Source organism: Cyanistes caeruleus, chromosome 29, assembly GCF_971803275.1.
Source record: "Cyanistes caeruleus chromosome 29, bCyaCae1.hap1.1, whole genome shotgun sequence".
Classification (NCBI taxonomy): domain Eukaryota; kingdom Metazoa; phylum Chordata; class Aves; order Passeriformes; family Paridae; genus Cyanistes; species Cyanistes caeruleus.
This window is the reverse complement of record NC_141729.1, coordinates 1,253,419-1,259,744: the sequence shown is the minus strand read 5'-3', so window position 1 is coordinate 1,259,744 and position 6,326 is coordinate 1,253,419. Positions and strand designations below refer to the sequence as shown.

The window sequence follows — 6,326 nt, the reverse complement described above, 5'->3', positions numbered from 1 at the left end:
GGAATTAATTCTTGACCCAGCTTCACTGAAGAGAGAAAATCTGGAGTTATTGCACAATTGGGCCATAATAGACCATAATAATCTGACATAATTATGAACCTTGCATTATTATAAAAATCACCCTCGCTGAAGCAAACTTTGCTCTGCATTTTAAGGATTTGCCTTTTCACTTTAAAGTGCTTGTCCTTTTCCCCGAGTGAATGCAATTTATAGCTCTCCTTGACCTTTAGATAACAGTGAGTGCTGTTATTTTTTGCTCTATTAATCCTCTTATCTTTCTGCCTGTGAACTATTGTTCACCCCATATTGGCCACTGGTACAAATTGTGCCCTGAAATCCAAATACACACAAAAAAAGGAGAGAGAGCAGAGCCAACGATGGCAGGAACGAGCTCAATAATTTCTATTGTGATAACTTGGGCAGGTTCTGTTTATGAATCCCAAGGAGGAACAGAATCCTCCAGGTCGTGCTTGAAGTCACTGGGAGAGAGAAAAACTCTCAGTTTTTCTCTCAGTGCCAGCCTAATTTCATATTCTCCCTCCTCTCCACGTATTTACAGTTTTCCTCTTTTATTTTTCCTTAGAAATCTGCCCAAGTGAGGCTGCAGGAGTAATTCTGAGCAGCCAGGGCCTGATTATCAGTCCTGCCCACGGAGAATTCCCTCGGGTGCTGCCTTCTCTTTGCTTCCCAATAAATATTTTTATTTATTGCTGTGTTAGGAGGGACCTCACTGCAGCCTCTCCCCAGTGGTTTTTCCATGACTTAAAGCCAGGAAATCTCCAGTGAACCTTAACAGGTGCAGTGAAGAGGAAAACCTCACTGGCTGAGGTGAAACACAGGAACCTTTTGGGGTGATAAATAAAACTTTCAGACTTTTCCAGTTTTTGGTTTTTACCTTTCAGAAGGGTCAAGCTGGAGGCTGTTCAGGTGAAATGAAAGGGAATGTGTGCCCCTGCTCTGCTCACGCTCCTGGCAGGAATTCTGCAGGAATTCGCTGCAGATCAGCGAGGATTCATCAAAGTTGCATCAAGTTGAAAGAGTGCCCAAGGTAAGAATTGCTCTGAGGAGCTTCTGGAGCTCAGCTCTCGGGGCTGGGGGTTGGAACACGCACACACACACTCAGAGCTGGATGGATGAGAGAGGAGAGGCACAGGAACATTTCGTTTCTGTTATTTCCAAACAGCCCCAGAATTTTATTTAGAGCAGAATTGACTCAGCAAAGCAGCAAATTCCCACTCTTGCAGAGCTGGAGAGAAGAGCAGAGCCTGGAGCTCTCACAGCCCCCCTGCTCCTGCTTTTGCTCCCCTTCCAGAGGGGTCCAGAGGGATCCAGAGGGGGTCCAGAGGGATCCAGAGGGGTCCAGAGGGGGTCCAGAGGGATCCAGATGGATCCAGAGGGGTCCAGAGGGATCCAGAGGGGTCCAGAGGGATCCGGAGGGATCCAGAGGGATCCAGAGGGATCCAGAGGGGTCCAGATGGGTCCAGAGGGGTCCAGATGGATCCAGAGGGGTCCAGAGGGATCCAGAGGAATTCAGAGGGGTCCCCCAACCCCTCACAGCCCCCCCAGAGCCCGAGCACTGAGCACAGAGAGCCTTGGAAAGCTTTGGTTCTGCCCAGGGACCTGCACAAAGCAGGAAATCTGAGATTTCTGAGCAGAACAGCTCCACAGGGCTGCTCGTTCCTCCTCCTGTGGGATGGATTGTTATCAGCAGCACTGAACCTGTTTGGCACTGGAATATTTCAGGTTTTTGGCCTCAGTTGGATGAGTTGAGGTTTAACTCAGGTGTTTCAGGGCAGTTTGTCCTGTCAGCCTGGCCTGAGTGGAGCTGCCAGGGGACCCAGGGGAGAGAGGGGCTGCTCACGGTGCTCTGTCCGTGCCAGGAGCTCACCCAGCCCCACCAGCCCGGACCCTGGGGAGCTTCCCCTCCCTCAGGGTTGTGACAGACACATATCAGAACATTGGCTTCATATATTAATATTAAAGATTAATTAATAAATAATTAAATATTAAAATTAATGCTATGTGTATAAGGTTAGAAAACTTTGCTGTATTAATATAGTTCCTCCTATTTCTGTTATTGATAAACTCAGAAATAGTGATATAACACATATATATGTTAGGCTATAACATGATATTAAAACAAAAACCACTTTTGTTTGTATAACCCAGAGACTGAAGAGATTGTCAGAGACCCCCCTGCATTTTTAGATTGTTTTATCCAGATGAAGACAGCAGTGACCAGAGCTCTGGGGGAGGAATTTATTGAACCTCTGTTATCAGGGACTGTGAAACTCAGTGGAGCCAAGAAGATTGATCTATTGGGAAGGGTGTGAGCTGGGACTAAACAAACATCTGAAATTTAAGAGAAATGTTTGAATCATGTATGAAAATTTATGAATATGTACTGGGATTCTGTTTTTAAGGGACAATCCTTTGTTAGCAAGGTGTGCAGAATGCAGAGACACCCAGTTGTATTTGTACATTTTACTTTATTTTTATCTCCTGATTGTCTTTCTATTAAACTTTTTAAATTTTATATAATAAATATGTGAACCTCGTTTTTCACAGGGTGCTGCCTGGGAGCTCCAGCAGCTTTTTCTGCACAAAACAACTCTCTCTGCCCTTTGCTTTTCTAATCCCAAACTAGCCTGGGGCTCCGGTTCACCTTCTGGAGGAGCAGCTCCGCCACCTTCCCAAGCGGCTGCTGCAGAGAGAGGATTTTAAATTCCAGCAGGATGAAAGGAAGAGGTGCAGGGGCTCCTCCAGGCCAAGACAGGGGGATTTTTGTGCCCACCCTGCAGGGGACACGCGGGTCAGGCTGTCCTGCCTCAAGTTGTGACCCTTTTTCTGTTCCGTGCTGTTCAGGCTGGGATTGTTTCCCCCTGTGCGGGGTGAAGATCTGCTGGCAGTTTTTGTTTGACAACAGGTTTTGCTGGCAGCAAAGAGAAACATTCTCTATTTCACACGTTTTTATGGCTTTTTATTCCCTTTTCCACCCATGCAAAGGCCTTTCCCAGGTAAACTCCAGCGGCTGTAATCTCCATTCCTCTTAGAGTTTGGGAAGTGGGAGAGAGGAGGAATATTGCCAGTTCTGATGGCAGGGGTTCTGCCAGCCCCAGGTGAGGAGCAGATGGAGGAATTTAAAATTCCGTGCAGCACAAAGACCTTGAAATAACGAAAGGGAAAAAAAAAAATCAAAATGCAAACTGACTCCTCCAATGCATCTTCAGGCAGGGAAAATAGGATGCAATTAAGTTCTTCCACCAAGGCTCCAGTCCCTCTAATGATAAGCTTTAAACGAGCAGCTTAATGAAATGTCACAAGGACAGGGCTGGAACAATCCCCACGTCCTGGCTGCTGGGCAGAGCTGCACCTGAGAGAGGAGAAATTACAGGGGGAGATGAAAAGGGAGAGTTTGCTTCCCTGTCCCTGCTGTAAATCCAGTGAAAGCGCTGGTGGTGTGCCACAGAGGAATTCGGAATTTTAAACAGGAAACCCCAAAAGCAAAGGTTTGAGGGAAAAGCAGCCAGGCTCCTCAAATGAAATGGGATTTTCCCATTAGATTTTTGGTAATTCCCGGTAACTCTGGCCAATGTTTGCCAGTCTTTAGGGGATGGAGCTGGGAAATTCCTGGATTTTGGAGGCAGACTGTGCCCACAGAGCTGCTCCTTCCTCCCTGGGGTGGGAGGTTCTGGAGTGTTCTTCCTGTAGAAAGAGGTGGTTTATGTTTTATGGAGCTCCCTGCTTCATCCTGTGGCACTTGGGTGCTTTGCCATCTTCTCTGCTGCCAAATAAACCAATAATTGAATTTCATCGGGATTCTGAGAGTCACCTTCAGGCTCTGCCCCCAGAATGCCCGGCCAGCCACTCCCTGCTCTCCCCTTTTGGACCAGTGGTGGAAATCATGAGGAATTTTGTTAAAACCTCATCCAGGGAGGGTCAGAGGTGGGTGTTTGGGGCAGTCAGGCTGAGAAAGCAGGAGGGGAGCAGCGGGGTGGAATTCACATGTTTGGGGGAGTAGGATGGGCACAGGGCTGGGCTGAAGGATCCCCTCAATCCCTCCCTGCCTGGATCCCCCCAATCCCTCCCTGCCTGGATCCCCTCAATCCCTCCCTGCCTGGATCCCCTCAATCTCACCTGGATCCCCCCAATCCCTCCCTGCCTGGATCCCCTCAATCCCTCCCTGCCTGGATCCCCCCAATCCCTCCCTGCCTGGATCCCCCCAATCCCTCCCTGCCTGAATCCCCTCAATCTCACCTGGATCCCCTCAATCCCTCCCTGCCTGGATCCCCTCAATCCCTCCCTGCCTGGATCCCCTCAGTCCCTGCCTGGATCCCCTCAATCCCTGCCTGGATCCCCCCAATCCCTCCCTGCCTGGATCCCCTCAATCCCTCCCTGCCTGGATCCCCTCAATCTCACCTGGATCCCCCCAATCCCTCCCTGCCTGGATCCCCTCAATCTCACCTGGATCCCCCCAATCCCTCCCTGCCTGAATCCCCTCAATCCCACCTGGATCCCCTCAATCCCTCCCTGCCTGGATCCCCTCAATCCCACCTGGATCCCCCCAATCCCTCCCTGCCTGAATCCCCTCAATCCCTCCCTGCCTGGATCCCCCCAATCCCACCCTGCCTGGATCCCCTCAGTCCTTGCCTGGATCCCCTCAATCCCACCTGGATCCCCTCAGTCTCACCCTGGATCCCCTCAGTCCCTGCCTGGATCCCCTCAATCCCACCTGGATCCCCTCAGTCTCACCCTGGATCCCCTCAGTCCCTGCCTGGATCCCCTCAATCCCACCTGGATCCCCTCAGTCTCACCTGGATCCCCTCAATCCCACCTGGATCCCCTCAGTCTCACCCTGGATCCCCTCAGTCTCACCCTGGATCCCCTCAATCTCACCTGGATCCCCTCAGTCTCACCCTGGATCCCCTCAGTCTCATCCTGCATCCCCTCAATCCCACCTGGATCCCCCCAATCCCACCTGGATCTCTCTGAACTGTGTTTGTGATGAGTTTCCTTCCCTGTTTGGGAAGGGGATTTGGAGTGGACACTTGGTCCATGTCAGTTTTTCTGCTCCTTCCGCTCCTCCCCAGACCCTGCCAGTCCCAAATTAGGAAAAAAAAAAAAAATAAAAAAAAATAAAATAAAATCAAACATGCAGCAAATTGTCCTGGAACACATCAGCAGCTTCGTGCTTTAGCCCTAACTTGGAAAAAAATTCTCCCAGCACAGCTCCCCCGGGGCAGGAGAGGAACTCTGAATTCATTTCTTTTGACGACCACGTCAACCTGCTTTGCACAAAAAAAGGAAAAATAAAAACCTATATTTAGAATGCATAATGCAAGCATATCATCTTCTAAACAAGAAAGTAGGGCACATCCTCAGCCAGGATGAAAAGGAAATGGGGAAAGACAAAAAGAAAAAAAAGCCAAGTCTGCGTTGGAAAGTGGGAGATGGCTCCCACATCAAGGCGGTGTCAGAGTGGCAGCTCCCGCTGTAATAACAGTCATGTAAACACAAATACAAACATCCCTCGCTGCACACCTCGCCTAAACGCAGCTGCACGCAACAAAAAGGGTGACAGAAAGCCATGGGAAGTGATGAATATTTCCTGCCTGCCTGGCACAGAGTGAGGGGAAACCTGACAGGGCTCGGGGGCTGTTTCTGCAGGCCCTGCCTGCTGAGTCGGAGCTTTCCCAAATTCCTGCAGCTCGCTGGGCTCCTCTCAAGTGTCAAATGTGAAAAAAGAGCTCTGAAATGCCCCAAATCTTCTCTTCAGTGTGCCTTTAACCAGAGTAAACAGCCTTTGTTTTGTCTTTGGTGCCCAAAGAGCCGATTTCCTGGCAGCAGGTGGGGAAGTTTCATCCCTGGGTTGGAACTTTTTACACCAGATCCATGAAAAACCAACGGGAAGCCGGCCTGGGAAGCTGTGCCTGGAGCAGATGAACACAAGGACACAGCACATCCCGGCCTGAGAGGCTCCAGGGAGAAGCTGAAAGCGAGGTTTGAGTGCTGGGGGGTGGAAATGGATCATTTTCATCCTGTGGATCCCGGGACAGATCTGAATGTCACTCCGTAAAATTCTCTATACCACATACACAGATATTTAATATGCTAAAACTTCATAAAACCCTTTAGAAACAACTTCAGCCCTTTGGAACTGCCCAAGGAATCAGAAATGATAAGAGCTGTGGATGCTGAATGGTTGTGCTTGGGCTCTTAGCTGGAACTGAAATGGAAAATGGAGCTGAGTGCTCTGCACTGGCCCCACTGCTCAGACTTGGGGTCAGGGGCACTGAGTGGGTGCCTTTATCTCTGGTACCTGGCTC

At 49.7% G+C, this 6,326-nt stretch overlaps 2 long non-coding RNA genes across 3 annotated transcripts; one reads left to right on the top strand and one right to left on the bottom strand.

The window, feature by feature from the left end:
- Positions 1–475: 475 nt before the first annotated feature.
- On the top strand, positions 476–2,534 carry LOC111938807 (uncharacterized). 2 transcript variants are annotated; one of them, XR_002869096.2, is made up of 3 exons: positions 476–796; positions 903–1,048; positions 2,170–2,534. It is a non-coding gene; the product is annotated as an uncharacterized LOC111938807 (long non-coding RNA). The 2 variants fall into 2 exon arrangements; XR_002869097.2 differs by lacking the exon at positions 476–796 and adding an exon at positions 802–828.
- LOC147648904 (uncharacterized) lies at positions 2,246–5,062 on the bottom strand. The gene is made up of 2 exons (XR_015279769.1): positions 4,979–5,062; positions 2,246–3,784 (listed from the first exon to the last, which is right to left on the bottom strand). It is a non-coding gene; the product is annotated as an uncharacterized LOC147648904 (long non-coding RNA).
- Positions 5,063–6,326: the final 1,264 nt, after the last annotated feature.